Consider the following 21,383-nt stretch of genomic DNA (forward strand, 5'->3'; position numbering starts at 1 on the left):
AGGGAAGGGAAGGGAAGGGAAGGGAAGGGAAGGGAAGGGAAGGGAAGGGAAAGTGAAGGGAAGGGAAAGTGAAGGGAAGGGAAAGTGAAGGGAAGGGAAAGTGAAGGGAAAACGAAAGAAAAATTCTTGAAATTTTCAGGTAAATGGATGGAACTAGAGAAACATCAACCTGAGTGCGGAAACCCAGGCCCAGAAAGATATGATATGTATTCACTCCTGTGTGGATATTAGCTGCTAAGCCAATGATAACTAAGCAACAGTCCATAGAACTGCAGAGGTTAGGTGTAGAGAAGATACTAAGAGGACTTGCTAAAACATATTCATATATGAAGGTGATCTAAATGAACTCACTAAATAATGGAGGAGACAGAATGTCAACTGGGCATTTCCTGTCATCAAATGACGCTTCCAGTCCTAGAATTGGGTTACAGCTAATTGGCTTCTTGGCCAAAGGGGTCACGTGGGAACTCTCAAACAACATAGGCTGTTGCCACTAGGAAAGGATGATCGCCACAAATTAATGGCAAATTCCCACTGCTAAAGTCAATAATTACAAAACTCACTGAACACAGAGAAGTGAAGCTGGTTGCTAGACAGACCCTTCACTCCTACATTCTAGATTCTTTGTTACAGAAAGGTATTCTGCACTTCACCAAAAGAGAAACATAAACGCAACCCTGTCACAAACCCTTCAATCTACAATGGTGTCCTGCCTACAAGACATTCTAGTGAGATGGTGGCACAATACTTATGGGAGTAATCAACCTATATCTGATTAAGACCTACTCCTCAAGATTGAATCTATACCCAACATGGCTTGGAGGACCAAGCACCTAAGACAAGAGAGCCCATGGACCTCTGGTGAAACAAAATGTTTCTAGTCTAAAGAAAGAAGGAAAGAAATAACACAATAAAATGACCCCTAATGATTTACTATACTCATAGATCAGTGCCTTTCTCAACCATCATCAGAGAAGTTTTCTCCTGAAGCAAATGGAGACAGATACAGATACCCATAGTCCTACATTATGGAGAGAATAAGAGACCTTAGAACACTCAGCCACCAAATCCCTCCAGTCAGTGCTCATGAAACTCTGAGCAAGAGGACATGGAAAGAGTGTAGGAGCCACAATAGCTGGAGGACATCAAAAACAGTACCCTCTAAAACAACACGATTGGCACACACATGAACTCATGAAGACTGGGCAGCATGTGCATAGCCTGCAAGGATCTGCACCAGTTGGTGGACTAGATCTAAAAGAAGTGGACACATGCCCCATCTCTAACCCAGAAGCAATGTCTAAGTGGAACATTTCTCCAAGGGAGTCTTACTGGATTAACAGACTACTCTTTTTCCTCCCTCTATTCAGCTGTTGTTTTTTCCATTAATTAATTAATTTATTCATTTTACATGTAGATCACTGCATGCCCTTACCAGCTTCTCCTCTGAGAGACTGACCCCCGGTTTTCCTCCATCCTGGCACATCAAGTCTCTGTAGAGCTAGTTGTATCTTCTCCCACTAAGGCCCGGCAAGGCAGCCCAGTTAGGGGAATTGATTCCACAGACAGGAAACAACTTTAGGGACAGCTTTCATTCACTCCAGTTGTTTGGGACCCACATGAAAACTGAGCTGCATATCTGCTACACATATGCCGGGGGTCTCTGTCCAGGGCACGGATGATCTTTAGTTGGTGACTAGTCTCTGAGAGACTCTAAGGGTCCAGGTTAGTTGACGTTTTTAGTCTTCCTGTGGAGTTCCTGTCCCCTTCAGTGTCTTCAATCCCTGCCCTTCCCAATGCAAACTCTTCCATAAGAGTCCCCTAGCTCCATCTAATGTTAGACTGTGGGTCTCTACATCTGTTTCAGTTAGCTCCTTAGTGGAGCCTCTCAGAGGACAGGTATGCTAGACTTCTGCCTACAAGCATAACAACGTATCATCAATAGGGTCAGGGATTGGTGCTTGCCCATGGAGTGGGTCTCAAGTTGAACCAGTTATTGGTTGGCTATTCCCTAAATCTTGGCTCCATCTTTGTTCCTGCATTTCTTGTAGACAGGGAAAATTTTGGCTCAAAGGTTTTGTAGGTAGTTTGGTGTCAGCATCCCTCTACTGGGGATCCTCCATGACTGCAGGAGGTGGCCTCTATAGTGTTCCATATCCCCTCTGCTATGTGTCTCAGCTAAGGTCACTCCCATTGGCTCTTGGGAGCCTCCTCCCAGGTCTCCATCAAGTCCTCCTATACTCCCACCAGCTTCAGAGTTTTTTCACTCCCTCTTTCCCTCTCTCCTGTCTCTCCCCACACCTGCACAAACTTCTCTTAGGAGTCAGCTGCACACCCAGCAGTAGATGGCCAACAGAAAACAAGCTCAATGCTGGAAACTTGCCTAGGGAATGTGGGTTTTTTTTTTCAATATTCAAAATCTTTGACATTTTACTTTATCATTTTAATCTTCATTCAAAATATTTACAGTTTCTTTTGCTATTTCTTTTCTGAGTTATGCTACTTAGAATCCAGGTGCTGGAGTCTTTTCCAACTACCCTTCCATTATTAATTTCTAGCCTAAGGTGGCTGTATTTTGAAGCCACTCATTATCCTTCCTTTCATTTCAATTTTATAAAGATCTGTTTAATGAGTTCAAATGTGGCCTCTCTGCTAGGTGTTCCACAAGAATTTGTAAGTGTACACATCCCTGCTGTTGGCTAGCCTGACCAATGTCTTTGGAATATCTGCGGATGCTGGGTGATACCTCTGAACTGATTTCTGTTCTTACCTTTTGTCTGCTAGACCTGTCTGCCCCTAAAGCAGAGATACTGGTGTTTCCCTCTTTAAAATGGATTAATCTATACCTCCTTCATTTTCACCCTGGGTTCAAATGTTGTGGTATGCTTTGCCTTAAGAATTGCTCATCAGCAGTGGTGGTGGCACACACCTTTAATCCCAGCACTCGGGAAGCAGAGGCATGACTACACAGGGAAACTGTCTCGACACCCACCCCCACCCCAAAAGAATTGCTATACTTTCTTAGACACTATCTCCTGACTCTGATAGTGCATTTTCTTCTTAGATCTGCTCTCTCTGATAATTGGTATAGCAACTGAAGCTTGCTTTTGACTAGTGTTTGGTATATCCCATTCGTTTATGGTTCTTCATATGTAAAATAAGTTCCTTATCTTCCAGATAACACATTGTGTCTTACAATGCTCCCTCACAATGTCTTTCAACTATGTCTTTTAATATTCAGGTAATTGGCTCTAAGATGACTGTTGAAATTATTTCCATTAATATCTAGCATGTTCACTGTAGTTGCTCATACTTTGTTTATACTGTGTTTCAAATACTATTCTTCTGGGTTTTGTGGTTTTGATTAGCAATTTCTATGACTGAATTTTCTTTCTTTGCTAGTTCACCAATCATGTTTAACCTCTTTACATTGTTTGCCCTAGCATCTTCTGTATATATTCACAATGAATCCACGTCTACATTCAGACTCATCATATCATTTCATGAGTGTTGCAAATGTGTTACAAACAAGTACTCTTGGTTCTTTGAGTCATTGATGTGATCATTTACCTTAAACATAAATGAATATAAGCATACTTACTCAAGTGCATCTATGTTAGCATTTCAAATTAATTTTTCTTTTAAATTTCTCTTTGAGTCTATCAGTTGAATAAATCAGAGGAAAACTTTGTTTCTATTTATTAACATCTTCCTGTTCTGAAGTGCTGTTTATATAGCTTTAAGTTGATTCCCTATATAAATTTCCTCCCTTCTACTGATTTTCTCTACTATTTATTGCTATGCAGGTTTCTGGCTATGCCTCTTCTTAATTTTTGTTTGTCTAAAGCAGTTGTTTTTCTTTTACATGTTTAAAGGAAATTTTCTCAGGAAGAGAACTCTGGGTCATTTGGGCTTATCTATAACAAACATTTCACTTCACTTTCTTCTTCCTTATAATGAAGAGAAATTAATCTTTACTTTTGCTTCTCTGTGGAAGTGTTTTGTCATCTTCTTTGGGGATTTTCTCTTTATCTTTGATTTCCTGCGGTTTAAATAATATGTACCTAAGCACAGGGCCTGGGGAATTGGAGGGTTTTTTAGACATTTATCCTGCCTAATATTCTCTGGGCCTTTAGCTCTGTAGTTTAAAGCTTAGCATTCATTTGGAAAGTTTTTCCAGTTACTTTTGCATCAAATATATCCTCTGTTCCTTCCTCCTTTCTGATCTTCTCCCTCCACCCATGCAGCGGTTCCACAGTTCTTATAGCTTATGCTTAACTTTACTCCCATCTCTTCTGGTTGTTTTTCAACTAGGGAAGTTTCTATTGATCCATCTCCAAATTCAAAGATTCTGTGTTCAGGCATGTCTGATACAAGAATCCCATTAGAATTCTTTTATGGCGTTCTGATGTCTAGTAGGGTTTGTTGTCGTTTGTGTATTGCTCCTTTGTAGTATTTCCATATGTGTGATTATATTACTACCTTTTTGCATCTTGTTTGCCATAATAATTAGAGGGCTAGGGTTAAGAGTCTGTATCACAATAATCATATGATTTTAAGTTCTCGCTTGGCCATTTCAACACCCTCCTCTGTGACCCTGGTACTGTCACTTTCACCACTTCCCCTAAACTATTGTACTTGCTGATTCATATGTTTTATAAATTTTACTTAATGGTTTTCCCTGATAAACTGGGTAAGAGGAGCCTTAAAACAATCTTTTATTTAGCCATATGCAAATGACAAATATGCTGTGTTCCTACAATTAAGCCACTCTTGGTGGGTTCATGCTTTCTGACTCTGAACATCACTAATGCATGCCAGTGTCTTCCCTTTCCTTCAGTGGTACAGGAGTGCTAAAGGCTCTAGTGTTTGGTATTTCTCTTCCTTTAACAGAACTGATCTCTGGGGAATAGGTAATAATTTCTTTTGTAGGTAATAATTTGAAATATTCAGATCTATTTCAGTTGTCAAGTTTCTCCTTTCCTCCCTGAAGTTCAAACTCTACCTGTTCTCATCTTTGGTTTTCATTACAACATGGTCACAAGGGAAGCTGCAGAAACTACCTTTCCTAATCTCTCTCACAGAGAACCTTCCTTGGTAGGGCTGTAGCAGTAGTTTGATACCAGATTTTTCAAAGTTCCAGGTGATTTCACTAAATGCACATCTATGCTTTTCTTCAGCTATAGTTCCACAAAATTCCCAACTAGTTTACATCAATAAAAGATATTCTCCATCTTCTTCCTTCCTTTATAAATTGTAAATTTTCTTTCAATTTTGGCTTAAGTTCTCTTCAGCAGTTATCAGGTGGTACATGTAGCACTCAGTATTGAAGTTGCCTTATCCAAATTAATATGTTTTATCTTCCCCAACAGGCTGTGTATTCTTTTTCTATTTGGTGATTTTTAAAAGCCTACAGCCACCATTTTAGTACTTCAGCATAGTCCCTAACTACATTCTAAATATTTTTCCTCATACTCACAGATAAGTGCAGTCCTTGCTCTTCATCAAAGAACCTTCTCTTTGAACATAGAGGCTACAATCAACAGCATGCAGAAATGTGGAGCCCAATCCCAAAGGATTCAACTCCTGCATCTAAGGCTCAAGGATCACTTCATAAGAGGATGCAGAGAAATTGTGGGATTCTGAGGAGTACAGAGATTGATGGGTGACTTGGTGTCCTAGGAAGGTGAGAAACTGCCATAAAATCTCACCAGCGTGATGGCCTAAACATGAGCTGAACAAGGACAACAGCAGGTATGCTAAAGAGGACAGGGAGAACTGAACAGCTTTACAAAGAAATGCAGGTGACAATGGAGTGAGGAGAGCTGGAGAAATAGTCTTCCTCAAAGAGGAGTTCACCAATTGGTTATTCAGTACAAAATGGTCAGCACTAAAATCATATATACAAGTAATATTAGACAGACTGAGCAGGCTATATTTATCTTTAAAGAAAAATAGTTTATTTATAAATAAATATATATATATGTGCTTTAAATATATTTTATATAGCATTATAGAACATATAATTGTGTATATATGAATATACATATATGTATTTAACAAATTAATGAAAAAAGAGGCAATGAAATTGGAAGAGAGTAAGGAGGTGATGGCTAGTTAAGAGGCTTGGAAGGAAGGAAAAGGAAAGGTGAAATATTATAATTATATTTTCAAAATATAAAAAGTATCCCCAGAGTTCCCTGGGACTAAACAATCAACCAAAGAGTACACATGGAGGGACTTGTGGCTCTAGCTGCATATGTAGCAGAGATGGCCTAGTCTGTCATCAATGGGAGGACAGGCCCTTGGTCCTGTGAAGGTTCTATGCCCCAGTATAGAGGAATGCCAGGGCCAAGATAGGGAACTGGAAGTGGGTTGGTTGGTGAGCAGGGGGAGAGGGGTATAGGGGGTTTTCAGAGGGGAAACCAGGAAAGGGGACAACATTTGAAATGGAAATAAAGAAAATATCTAATAAAAAAATCATTAAAATTGTATTTTAATGGACAAATAATTATCTATATTTACTGGATAAAATATAATGTTATGATATATGCACACTCAGTTAAATGATTAAATACAATTTAATTACATATTCATTACCTCAATAATAAGCAAGTCTTCTTTGTATCCACATATCCATTCAATATTAGTTTATTCCTTAAGCACTGTAAGGGATAAAATAACAATAACTAATCATAGAACAGCTATAATAATATACTAAAATAGACCTTTTAAATGTATGAGTTCCTTAGCTTCTTAATATTTCTGCTTTCATGTTTGGACACCTCAGTTGACTTAAGGGATATGCAAATATCAAAGGTAAAATTGAAGGTGAGGGGAACGCTGGGATTTTTGTTAAATGGCCAGTTCATGTGTAAGTTTGGCCATATTACAGGAAATCTAGATAGCTGCTAAGATATTATTTCTGGGTGTTCTGTTTCCAGACAAGTCAGTATCTGGGTCAGTAGGCTGACCACTGAGGTTGTTCTGTCCACACCACTTCTGCGCACACTCACACAGCGCATTGAGGGCTGGGAGAATGACACAGTGAATGAGTAACAGGGGCTGAAGGGCAAATTTCACTTTTTATGTATCTCTAACACTCAACTTCTCTTGGGCCCCTAGATATTGGGTGCACAGAATGTGGCACTTATGGCGGCCCCTGGAGTGTGCTTCCCTGTCCTTTTATACACTTCCATCCTTGGGTCTCCAGCCATACACAGCATTATACAGTCCAATTGCTACTCCACTGGTTTAGAAGTTCATACAATAGAGAATCTTGGCTTACTTAATGATGTGAACCAATCTCCATTATAACTCTGTCCTACATACTTAATTCTTCTGGAACAAAATATTTAATGACTTCTAAGCTCTCCATGTGAGCCTCCTTGGGTGGCTGTCATGATGCCTATCTCAGCTACATTTGGGTCAACTGTCACTAGTCTGTAATATTTAGTATATTTTAGTTCCTCGTAAAGATTTGCTCTGTTAAGTGCCAAACAAAATGAAGAAGCAACGGTGCTCACACACAGCATAACAACATTACATCTAGAACTTTAAAAGCAGTGTTTCTTGAGTTCTACTGCCACAGTTTGAAGAGGAAAAAAAAAAATTAAAAACCTTTGAAAACTGTCAATTTTACCCAAGGTGCAAGTCTCTTCTGGAGTTTTTATATAAATGAGAGTTTGTTTTCCACTCAGTTTGAAGTTCTGTTTAAAATGTAAAAAAAAAATATATATATATATATATAATTAAATATTAATATAGATAATAATAATTTCAATGAATAATTTTTGAAACTGAAATGCCATTATTATCCATAAATATTTTAGACTTTGAAAGTATCTCCTTAGACGCACATTGTTTCTATGTATTCAATGGTAGGACAGCTTTTAGAGCATGTGTGTCTTAATCCAATCAGCTGTGACCCTTATAAATGGTGAGGAGATCAAAGCGACTCGGATGTCTCTGTCCTTGTTGAGAACATAATAACCACAGCTGATCTGATGGATCAAAAGAATACCTCACTTTTGCATTTCTTCTTATAGAAGTAGGCTCAGTTATGACTAGAAGCTTGGTATTGTGTTCATTGTTAGTCTGGAGTTTTAAAAAAAGTCACATGATGATCCAAAAGTATAAAGCACTGAAAATACTTAAGAAAAAATTTTACACAATAACCACATGTATTGCCACTGTTATGTTATTTGTTAGCACTCATGAATTGATGTTTGCCTTGGAAATTTATATTCCACTTTCCTTCGTTCAGCGAGTGATATTTCTAACATTGTTTTCACAACAGCATTATGGGTTTATATGAAATGCTTCTGGCCATTTGAACTATACCTGAGGCATGTTAGTTCATCATAGTGACAAACTCTAGGTGAGCACCATTCATGGGACAGGTTTGTAGATCACAGTTGCATTCAACAGAAGTGGACACAATAGTTTAAAATGTCGGTTTTGTCCAGCCAGCTGGAGTCTTGGCATCAGCTACTAGTTAACTTCCAGCTTACTAACTTTATGTCCTTCATAGTGATCTTAACTACATTACATTCTCATTCCCTCTAGCTCAGTGCCATCTAAAAATTTCACATTCCAAGCTTTAAGTTTTGATATAAACATAACAAGTTAGGGTTATAAGCTTGATCTTTGTACCTTGGTAATTTAATTCAACAGAAACGTTATCGAGCTCTACTATTGATAGTCAAGGCTGAGTTATATTTTTAATATATATTTGTACACCTAATGTAAATGATCATATTTAAAATAAACAATTCAGATAGTTACGATGTGTCATAAGATCATTTCCACATTCAAAATGATAGATATGCCCATTTCCCTCAAAAGTAGCCTCAGGTCCCTTGTTATCTCTCTGTTCCTTCTCCTTCTCTTCCTCCTCCTCCCTCCTTCCTCCTCCTCCTCCTCCACTTCCTCCTTTTTAAAAATATTTATTTATTTTTATTTATATGAGTACCCTGTAGTTTTCTTCAGACACACACCAGAAGAGTGCATCAGATTCCATTACAGATAGTTGTGAGTCACCACGTAGTTGTTGGGAATTGAACTCAGGTCCTCTGGAAGAGCAGTCCATGCTCTTAACCTCTGAGACATCTCTCCAGCCCTCATTGTTCTTTATTAAGAAATCCTTGATCTGCTATCTGCTACTAATATGCTGAATTATTTCTTAAAATTGTATCCCTACCAATGAGTCGACCTGGGTGAATTGTATAGTTCTAAACCCACAGCCATACAGATTACAAACTCAACAGATAAGAAATTAAAAACGAAAAGACGTGAACATGGGAAGGGTCTTCCTATGGGAGAGAGGGAGGCTGAAAAGAGAAAGTTAAAGAAGAAAATTACTAAAATATACAAAACAGTTTAAAAGTAGAAATTTTGAAAATTCTGTAGCCAATTTAAATTCAATAAAAAATCTAAAATATATTATGTTTTTATACTTTGGATTTTAGCCAAAAACAAAAACAAAAAAAAAACCAATAAAACAAACAAACAAACAAACAAACTTAAAAGACAGCCATTCTTTTAAATGCTCGAACTAAAATTTGACAAAGGATTTTTTTTCCTGACAAACAGCCTTGTGTGTATCTTACACTGCTTTAAGTAAGCAAAACAACTAAAGCCAAAGCAGGAATAGACTGTAACAGCCTCCACCATTCCTGTCCCTTGACAAGTTCTAACCCTCAGAACTGATGACAGTCAACATTACTTTAAAACTTCTAGAAGAAAAGGAGGTTTTGTTCCTAGTTAACGACCTATAGTAAATAATCTGGGTTTATATCCAATGCAAAAAAAAAAAAAATCCACCAAGTATTTGTTTCTCAAGCATTTTGTCTCCTAGAATATTTTATGTTTTCCTTTATAAAAAACACATATGTAAACATTATATATACACACATATGTTGAAACTGAGAGTTTTAAAATGAAAAAGAAATTTATCATGTCTTTTTAAAATGAAAAATAAACTCACCGTGTCTTCTCACCTAGCAATGCCACTCTTACTGGAAGCCTTGGCCTCAGGTTTTCTCTAGAGAAAGCCTATGCTTGCTCACAGTTATTTTTTTTTTTTTTGAATTCTGGCATCTGAAGAAAAGAAAATCAAATATATTGATGTATTCTTTACAGATTATATAAATATATATATATATGTACATATATATATTAAAGTAGGATTTCAATTGTATAATGACTGAAAGAAATCTTTTATATATTCACAAGTCTCTTTTCTATGACTATGATTTAATAGACAATATACTTACTCTAAAGGAACAGTCATCTTTCCATTTACTTGAAGAACTATATAGAAATGGTAAGTCCCGCTGCTTTAAATGCATATGTGGTAATTGCTAGTACTTTACCCCAAATAGCCTTGGCTTGTCTCTTTGAACAAATGGTTGGCTAGTCCTGGCCAATCAATTACAAGCAAAAATGATGTGTGTGCTCTGTGACCCATGACTTCAAGAGCTTTCTTCTCCAGCCACCGGAACAATCAGTGTTCTGGATATGAGTGTGTTATCAGCCAGAGTCCCCAAGAGAAGATCTTTGATGAAGAGCCAATGACCAAGGCACAACAGACATGCAGGCTTAGTTTGGTAAGCCCCAAGAAGCTAGCCAGTGGCTCTAGCAGCACACCATGGCTATCCTAATTCATTTTACATCTTTCTGTCTCTAGAACACCATTTCCTGGTTGATTCCAGTTTGACCATTGTACTGTTTTCCAACAATTCTCTGGCTATAGCAACAAAGAATATAAATTATAATCTTTTCTTTTTGGTTTTTGACATGAATTCTTATTGAGTTCAAAGTCATGATCCGTGGGCCTCTGCCACCTGTGTGCTGGGCTACACACATTGGCTTCTACAAAGGACTTAATGGCAGTTGTTTCTCATGGTTTTAGGTTTAGCCACCAAAATGACTAAATGTCTAAGTAAGCTCCACAAACAAATCATTGTTGGAAGGTTCCTGTAATTTGTTATTTCAGAAGCTCTTGATATTTAAGAATTCTGATGTGAGGTATGGCCTGGCACTTAGAATAGTAGACAGAGAAGAGGTCGCACATACTGTTTACCCACTACTTCATGGGACAATGACTCCCTGTGGAAATGAGCCTTCCAAATTTGGCATGTGCCTAAGTTAGGGTATCTGTTGCTGTGAAGAGACAGCATGAACACACCAACCCTTTTAAAGGAAAGCATTTAATTGGGGCTGGCTTACAGGACAGAGGTTTAGTCCACTATTATCATGGCAGGAAGTATGGTGGCCTGCAGACAGACAGGGCACTGGAAAAGGAGCTGGTAGTTCTACATCCATATTGGTAGGCAGCAGGAAAAGAGAGTGACTCGAGGCCTGGCTTGGGTTTCTGAAACCATAAAACCTACCCCTAGTGACATACTTCCTTCAACAAGGCCACACCTCCTAATTGTACTACTCCTATGAGCCTGTGGGATTCAGTTTCACTCATACCCCCATAACATGCTAGTAAAAGGCACAGCCTTCATGCCACCCTGTCCTCTTAAGAATGGCTTGGTGGTGATGAACGTAAGATACCCTCAGCCTTTGGTATGGGGAGGAGGAATGTATTAGCCATTGGAAAGTGGTGCCAGCAAAAGAAGTAAAAGAGAACAGAGTCCACAAAGTATGCTTGAGTGGTCTTAATGCGACTTTCTCTCCAAACTATGAGTTCCAGAGTTTTCTTACCAGGAATATGCTCGGAAGGTTTGAGGAAAACACTCGTTTGTTCTCTCTTTCAAAAATATGATCATAACAGATTCATGCCTTTGTGAAGATATCTCCCAAAAAATTTGAGTTCAAAATTATATACTGTCAAAGTGGACATCTTTAATTAGCAATTACATGGGGATCTATACCAGGTCCTCTATATATATAATATAGCTACTAGCCTAGTATTTTTATGGGACTCCCAACTGTGAGAAGAGGGTCTCTGACTCTTTTGCCAACTCTTGGAACTCTTTTTCTCCTGTTGGGTTGTTGTGTCCACTTCAATATAATAACTATTGTTTTAGTTTATTTTGTCATGTTTGTGAGAGACATAAAGGGAGTGCATCTGAAAGGGAGAGGAGATATGAAGTAACTTGAAAGAATAGAAAAAGGAAAAACTATAATCAGGATATGTTGTATGATCAAAGAATATATTTTCAATATAAAAAATTGTTTTCTCATACAAAGTCAGTCAACAACCTTGACTAAGTGTCTACAAAAGTACATTGTCATCAGTTTCTGTGTCTCCTTTATAGACACCTTGTGCTGGTGGTTTTCAGGGACCCTGACAAACCAGAACCATAACAGCTAGAAGGAGAAGGAAGCAAAATTCTACTGGTTTCCATTTAAGCAAAATGGATTGGACTAGTTATGCATTGAACATAAGAATCACCCCAGACACCCGGTCACAGTATGCAGTCTACCCTATCTATGAGGAACACTTCATAAGAGCCAAAGACGGACCTGCATATATCTCCATTTTTGTTAAATACATGATAATAAGGCCAAGGAATGATGTAGAAAGCTGGCCTGATGAACTTGATGGTTTAATGATTGCAAAAAAGGTTATGTGTTGGGTGCCAGTGACTCAGAATTAAAGCCAGGCTTGGTGTGTATCTCATTCACATATAATCTTAGTACAAACTCTAGGTGGTAGTCTTCATTGTTAGTACCACACAAAAAGTGACTACACTGTGTAAGCAATATAAACAAGGTTACATGGCTCCTAAGTGAGATTCAGTATTTCAAAGTAGGTGTTTCTACTTTCACATCCACATTCTTGCTGACTGCCCTGCAGAATTATTAAGAATGTAAATAGGGGCACCTGCTTCTAGAAACACATATCAGCAATGGCTCTGTCTAGCCTAAGGCACACACAAGTAAAGAGCAAGGTAAGAAAGTAGGAATATATTCCTATATCTTAGACTTCTAACATTGTTATAGTGCTTTTCAATCTGGTTACAGACTAATATAACTGGGAAGCTTTAACATATTCAAATGTCCAGCCCCACAAGAGATGAAGGGAATCAGAATACATGAGAGGAAAGCTCAGAATAAGTGCTTTTTAAAAGTTCCCCAGATGACACCATTGCCATTCAAAACACACAATAATCAGTCTTACATACTTAATATTTCAAAGTGTACATTTGTTTATGCAGATGTTCATTTTTTCCATTGGTTGAGAAGACTGAAAATGATGTACATAAAAATCCTACATAGCTTCCTGGGTGCTTTAGGTGGACTGACTCTAAATGTGTCTTTACTAACTTTATGCCTATAACATAATCTGAAGCTTTTTCTCTTTATTAAAGTTGATTTAAAGATGATGATAGGACAAGTTAATTGTTGAGAATAATAATTATCAGAATTTTCTATGGCATTCATAAGCCATTTCTTATCCTAACCAACCTATTCTACACAACTTCTCTCTCTTTGGTAGTAAACTGATTATTTTGGAACGCACTCATGCCTGGTGAATGAAATGTCAGATTTCTTCACATTCCTTCCCTGGCTCCCATCCATCTAAGTAGCCAGGGTCCTTCATCTATACCTGACACTTTTAAAGCTTTGTACCAAACATCTGCTTTCCATTTTAAAAATGTCGAGTTGTCCATCTTGAATGGGCATTGGGTAAAGCAGACAAGTCTTGCTTTGTCTAAGGAACCCATCTTGATTGTTATGCCAAAACCATATTTGCTCCATTAATCAGATTCCTTAACAACTCAGCCGAGGCAGCAGGCAGTGGTAATCCTGCGGTACAGCTTCTCTATTAGCCATTCTGGGAGCACTGTGAAGTGAGCAATAAAATAGGCACTTTCTCTGAAGTTACAGTTTCCTGCAACACCTTTCCTTTGCTCAACTGCAAGTTAAGCACTACAGTCACCGAGGAAATCTAGGGAGATTTGTGCCTGGCAACTGCTGATCTCCTAACTCCTCACATGCCCCTTTCACTAACACATCACTTTGTAGTTAGCTCTGTATTTCCAATCAGTAGGCCTAGCCCAGGATTTGAAGCCTGGGGTTTCCTGGGTAATGGTATCTATCCCATGGATTGATACCTGGAAAAATTAAACTCTCTTCCTGCCCAAAATAAGGATGGTCTTTGCCTCCCTTTGCACAACCCTTAGGGTATGGAGCTTTGAAGCTTCCCAAGAACACTTGAGGTAAACCAAAGTAGAACTTTGCCACTTCAGAACGGGCTCTACAACAGTAGTGTGGGCGGAGGTTGGTTGGGGGGGGGAAGTGTCTGTAAAATAGGAGGTATGACCTTGGCCTCTCTTTAGTGGCCCTGAATAAATTCATGAATCTTTGTTCCATTTTAGGCCCACGTGGGTCATGGTCATTTCTCAAATCCCCCAGTTCTCTGAAACTGGGAAGATTTATGAGTGTCCTGTACCCTCTGCCAAGTCACACACGTGTAAGTTGGCCTCTACTTCAAGCAGTGTCTCCAGTGCTTCCAACGTGCTTTTTCCCCCCTGGCTCCAAACTTTTGGTTGACTGGCAGTATGATCTCCATAAGGCTGAATGAGTGGCCTACGCCGCCTCTGGCAGCTTTCTGGCTCACCACACTGCTACTGTTTCCCCTCCCAAGACATCTGCTTCATCCCTGCTTCAGATAATACTTCATTATGTCCTGGAAATGTTTCTCCCCACTCCATGTGCCATTGTGTGTCACTGCCTTTGAAGTTAATATGAGTCTTATGTGATGATAAGACATACATCAGAGTGTGGCTAAGAATTATGATCCACTGGATTAAAAAACAGAAAAAGAAGAAAGTTCCCCCTTTTCATTTGTTAAGTTTGAAACAACAAAACTCCAGTCTCCTTCACACAGGCAGTTTGTTTGCAGATGAAAGTGAGGAAGGAGAGACCTTTTCACTCCCGCCCCCCAGAAGATTGCCTTCATGAATAGAAAGGAGTACTCATCATTTGCTTAAGTAAAGAGTTTACCCATGGGTTACTGTTCCCCAAAGTCCGTAGTGAAATGTTAGGGATACCTACATAATGGACACTTGAGTTAAGTAAAAGCCCATTTCAAATTTTATGTTGCGATATCGGGTTAGATATCTAATGGGGTTCTACAAAGCATTAAACAACCAAATCACATAAAGATTGTGTGAATATGTTTTAAATGTATAATTATTTGCTGATTAGCAAAATAGGCTTAATTATAAATGTTTGAAGAGTATATCATTGTAGGACATTGTAGAATAAACCAATGGTATAGATTCTTCTCATTAAATTGATATAAGATCCTGTAAGATCCAATCTTTCAATTCATAATATCACATTGTCTACATTTTGCAGATGTAGAAACAGAGAAATGAATATAATAGGTCATTTACTTACCAGGAAGTCACCAACAGGGGAGATGACTTAGTGGTTAAAATGCTTGCTGAGCAAGCTTGAGGATCAGCATTTGCATCCCTAGAAGCCATCGAAAAGTGGAGCATGGCCACTAGCAGAGATAACCTCGCAACTGCTACCTCCTGCCCAGGCTGTGAAAAACAGCAAGGTTCAATGACAGATCTTTCTTATAAGTCATGACAAGAAGTGATTGAGAAAGATATACCCCTATCACCCTCTTGCCTCTACAGTCATCTGCACAAGTGTGTAAACCACATGTCTGAGTTTATATAAGCATATAACACACACACACACATCACACACGCTCACACACAAGCACATATATACACACTCACACACATCAAAAAGTTGGTAATATAGCCAGGCTACAGCTGCAGCACACCTTGGTAACTATTTGTCACATTTGTAGAAGGCTACTAAAGCAGAGAAGCCACCCTTTTTATTGGATATTTTATATATTTACATTTCAGTTTCCCCTCCACTAACCTCCTATCTCATCTCCCCTTACCCTGCTTCTATGAGGGTGTTCCCCGACCACCCACCCTCTCCTTCCTCCCCACCCTGGTATTCTCCTATACTGGGACATCCAGCCTTCACAGGACCAAGGGCCACTCTTCCCATTGATGCCCAACAAGGCTATCCTCTGCCTCATATGTGGCTGGAGCCATGAGTCCCTCTATGTGTACTCTTTGGTTGGTGGTTTCGTCCCTGGGAGCTCTAGAGGGTCTTGTTGGTTGATATTGTTGTTCATCCCTTCAGCCCCTTCAGTCCTTTCTCTAAGTCCTCCACTGGGAACCCTGTGCTCAGTCCACTCTTGAGTGAAGTAGAAGTTTACATCACAAATTCAGAAGTGTGTTTTTTTTCCCTAGACTATGTCTTGCACCCAACTCTGTCAGCTCTCTATGTCTTTTGAGACATTGATCCATTTTATTGACATCTACAAATAGATCATTTATAGAAGACCAAGAGGAAAATAAGGAGAAATCTATACTACCTGTGCCTCTGAGCTGTCAATGTTTAGCAGATTATAGCACAATGCTATTGGATTCTAAGTTCACGTGAAAAAAAATGTATCCTACAGAAGGATATTTGTTTTCAAGGAGCTACAAATCTATCACTCCTAGAATACCTTTGATTACAAAATTGAGGAGAGTCACAAACTCACTCTGATTAGCCACTTGACCCTATTCAGTTCATTTAAACACTAGAGTGCCAGCTCTCAGGTTGATATATTGACAGTTATTCTTCTAAAATATTTTAAACCTACCATAAGTTAAAAGTATTTCTTTTTAATAATAACAGAAAATGAAATTAGTTCAGTGGTAGAATATTTGCCTAACATGGACAAATTTCTGGGTTTGATTCCAATCGCTGAACAACAACATCAACAAACGTAATTGAAACATTTAAGAGAATGTCATTTCATTTGGTATAATTTTATTCAAATAATATGTGTTGACTAGATTCCTTCTCAGAAAAAAAAATGCTTCAATAATTACAGATGGCACATTACCTCAACTGGAATGGTTTCCTTTAAATTGCTTTAACCTCCTCCTTTGTTCATTGCCCACATTCTCAAAAAACACATATGCAGAAGGAAAACAACCCATCATTGCTCCTTGATCTGCTTCTGCTGTGCAGCTATGATAAATATACGGTGTAATAATTCTCCATTAGACAGCCACATCTCCTTGAAAGGGTCTCTTGTTACTCAAGTGTTTCTTTTATTAAATTATTGGTCATATTTTCCCAGTTGTGGAACAAAATAGAAAATGGAAAGAGGGAAATGAAGGTAGATTTTCAGCTTGAAGCTGACAAAGAAGACAATAAAGATATCAGGGAAATGTCACAACGGCTTTTAGATTTTAAATCCCAAGCTCATACCCCACAGAGTTTTAAACCTTAGCTGTAAACCACTCATGGAACCCTTCACCATCTGCAATGTTGAGAAAGTACAAGAAAGATGGCAAAGAGGTATGTCAATCAACTTCCAGTTCTCAGTAGATATTCACAATGGATATGAACTGAACCCTTTACAAACCTCCAAACCCTCTGGCTCATCTTCCCTGTCAAATGTGCGAAAGAGTAGGCCTTATTGAAAGAACTGAGTCATCTCCTTGGTTAAATTTGGAATTTTCTTTTTTTTTATTAAGTATTTTCTTCAATTACATTTCCAATGCTATCCCAAAAGTTCCCCATACCCTCCCTTCCACTCCCCTACCCACCCATTCCCACTTTTTGGCCCTGGCATTCCCCTGAACTGGGGCATATAAAGTTTGCACAACCAATGGGCCTCTCTTTCCAGTGATGGCCAACTAGGCCATCTTTTGATACATATGCAGCTAGAGTCAAGAGCTCCAGGGTACTGGTTAGTTCATAATGTTGTTCCACCTAAAGGGTTGCAGATCTCTTTAGCTCCTTGGGTATTTTCTCTAGCTCCTCCATTGTGGGCCCTGTGATCCATCCAATAGCTGACTGTGAGCTTCCACTTATGTGTTTGCTAGGCCCCGGCTTAGTCTCACTAGAGACTGCTATATCTGGGTCCTATCAGCACAATCTTGCTAGTGTATGCAATGGTGTCAGCGATTGGAGGCTGATTATGGGATGGATCCCTGGACATGGCAGTCTCTAGATGGTCCATCCTTTTGTCTCAGCTCCAAACTTGTCTCTAACTCCTTCCATGGGTGTTTTGTTCCCAATTCTAAGAAGGGGCAAAGTGTCCGCACTTTGGTCTTCGTTCTTCTTGAGTTTCATGTGTTTTGCAAATTGTAACTTATATCTTGGGTATCCTAAGTTTCTGGGCTAATATCCACTTATCAGTGAGTACATATCATTTGAGTTCTTTTGTGATTGGGTTACCTAACTCAGGATAATGCCCTCCAGGTCCATCCATTTGCCTAGGAATTTCATAAATTCATTCTTTTTAATAGCTGAGTAGTACTCCATTGTGTAAATGTACCACATTTCTGGTATCCATTCCTCTGTTGAGGGGCATCTGGGTTCTTTCCAGCTTCTGGCTATTATAAATAAGGCTGCTATGAACATAATGGAGCATGTTTCTTTCTTACTGCTTGGAACATCTTCTGGATATATGCCCAGGAGAGGTATTGCAGGATCCTCCAGTAGTACCATGTCCAATTTTCTGAGAAACTGCCAGACTGATTTCCAGAGTGGTTGTACAAGCTTGCAATCCCACCAACAGTGGAGGAGTGTTCCTCTTTCTCCACATCCTTGCCAGCATCTGCTGTCACCTGAATTTTTGATCTTAGCCATTCTGACTGGTGTGAGATGGAATCTCAGGGTTGTTTTGATTTGCATTTCCCTGATGATTAAGGATGCTGAACATTTTTTCAGGTGTTTCTCGGCCATTCAGTATTCCTCTGGTGAGAATTCTTTGTATAGCTCTGAGCCCCTTTTTTAATGGGGTTATTTGATTTTCTGGAGTCCACCTTCTTGAGTTCTTTATATATATTGGATATTAGTCCTCTATCTGATTTAGGATAGGTAGAGGTCCTTTCCCAATCTGTTGGTGGCCTTTTTGTCTTATTGACGGTGCCTTTTGGAATTTTCATTATGAAAAAAAAAAAAAAGAACAAAGAAAAACAGTTACTCTTTCAAATAGCTAGGTGGTAAAGGACATCCTGTGGTAAAGGATGAGACACTGATCAGGGAGCTAAAGGCAGACTCTTCGAGGATCCAAGACCAGAGAAGCCTCCTCCCTGCAGTGCAGGTGGGGAGACAATGAAAAGCCTCAGCACTGTCAGAGACAAAAAGTTCTCAAGGAGCTGGAGGAGGAGAAGGAGACCCCCAACTACAATCTCTGATAAGAACAGAAGACAAGTTCTCCTGTCCCCACCATGCTTCCCACCACAGATTGACCTGGCTGCAGGAGCCCATCAAGACTGTAACAAAGTTGTCAGATGTCCCAAGTCAAGTGAGTGGTTTCTGTGAGATGTCCTCATTACCTGGAAGAAGCCTGGGGAGCAGGAGCTAGAGGATACAGAGTCGAGAGAAACTCTGAGAGCCAGCTGTTTGACTAGAGAAACGTAGTCAGAGTCCCTTCACAAATGGTCAACAATATAATTAAGCTTTAAAATACAAGGTGAAGATTTGCTTGAGGTTCTGATCTTGATGAAAGTACTTCATATTCATTGACTGACTATGGGACTCAATTCAACTCATCTGCTTTGACATTCTTCTGTCCTACTCTTCAGATCCAGGCTCTTCCCCAAATTTCTCTTCATCAGGCTAGAAGACACCTAGACCATGTGCAGACATATTCTTTTGACTTGGACTCTCTGACAGCCCTCCAAGGGTTTTACATATAGAAGTTCCTATAACAAATACAGGTCTATAACCTCAACATTATTGGCACACATCTATTGTAAAGAATGGATATTATTGAGACTTTTAATTCTTTAATTTTTATACAATATATGTTGTTCATATTCCTTCCCTTTCCCACTTCTTCCTGAATATTCTCCCCTCCAATCCAACCCAACTCTGTGTTCATTTTCCCTATGATAAAGTTTGATTAATTGATTTTTTTAAAGAATTGAAGGAAAACAAAGCCAAAAGGGAAAAAGGAAAGAAAAGAGAGAAACCATGGAGACTGTGTTGGCCAACTACAACTGAGCATGAGACCTTTCCTGGAGTATGATTGGTATATACCCAGTGTCATTACAGTAGAGAGGACTTACATCCCCTCTCTCAGGAGGTATCAGTTTCAACTAACTTCTTGGCTTTGGGGTGGGGTTTCAGTGTGACATTTTGATGCATGCGTGTAGCATGATTGCATGTAGTCAGCTGACTCACTCCTCCAACTCCAGTATTGAGTAGGATGAGACAGAAGGATTAGTTCATGTTTTGCTTTGTTTACTTCCTTCCCTGGCTGCCTCACAGAAGCAGAAGTTCCGCATAGTCACTTTTCAACATTCAGCTGCACCCTCTACCTGGGTTTCATCTTGTTAAGCCTCTTTCCTCACTCTTCTCCTCTCCCATCCCTATAGTTCCACGCATGCTACTTGGCTTCTTTCAACCCTCATCACTTGGACTCAGTATCTCTTATCTCATCACAGTATTCATGTTCAAGGCTATCTGTGCTGCTGTGTATTGTGTCTTCATGTACTTCATAGTCTACATAAATACCTCTCTAGTCTCTAGTACTGTCACATGCTTCCCTCCAGATCTCTGAACTTGTCATGTTCTATTCATTCTAGCCCAAGCTCTTTACACACAGCTTTTCTTCTTGCTGTAACATTTGTGAATCTCTAGGAGCCTGCCTACCAATTGACCTTTCTCTTTCAGCTTGAAAGCCATGTCCTCATTTGAGATCCTTCCTCTGCCTTCCAAAGTAGGGACAGTGTCTTTTTTCTCTGTGCATGCAGACACTACACACATTAACACGATGGCGGGCCATGGCTGCTTGAGCTATAATTTCCCCACCCTCTTATTTTATTTATTAATATTTCTACCTAGCATATATAAGAAGTCAACTATTTATTCAAAGAAATTAAACTAGCTAATTATAAGAAAGATGATCAAATGTAGAACATGAAGCACTACTGCATATACCATTATTATAATTATATAAAATATGTATTATTCATAGTTTAAAAACTGTTGGATCACATTCACAAACTGCCTTCTGTAATTCCTTCAATAGCTATGGAAGAGTACCATTTGTTCTTTTTTTTAATCAGGTATTTATTTCACTTACATTCCCAATGCTATCTCAAAAGTCCCCCACACTCTCCCCCACTCACTCCCCCACCCACCCACTCCCACCTCTTGGCCCCGGCGTTCCCCTGTACTGAGGCATATAAAGTTTGCACAACCAATGGGCCTCTCTTTCCACTGATGGCCAACTAGGCCATCTTCTGATACATATGCAGCTAGAGACACGAGTTCCGAGGGTACTGGTTAGTTCATATTATTGTTCCACCTATAGTGTTGCAGATCCCCCCAGCTCCTTGAGTACTTTCTCTAGCTCCTCCATT

General features: G+C 39.2%; 1 long non-coding RNA gene across 1 annotated transcript in view; it reads left to right on the forward strand.

The window, feature by feature from the left end:
• Nucleotides 1-21,383, forward strand: part of LOC110290586 — a 252,499-nt gene that overhangs the window by 132,594 nt on the left and 98,522 nt on the right. The window contains exons 3-4 of the long non-coding RNA XR_002377461.1: nt 5,482-5,754; nt 10,265-10,327. This is a non-coding gene — a long non-coding RNA (uncharacterized LOC110290586). The remainder of the gene's footprint in view (nt 1-5,481; nt 5,755-10,264; nt 10,328-21,383) is intronic.

Source organism: Mus caroli, chromosome 3 (genome assembly GCF_900094665.2).
Source record: "Mus caroli chromosome 3, CAROLI_EIJ_v1.1, whole genome shotgun sequence".
NCBI lineage: Eukaryota > Metazoa > Chordata > Mammalia > Rodentia > Muridae > Mus > Mus caroli.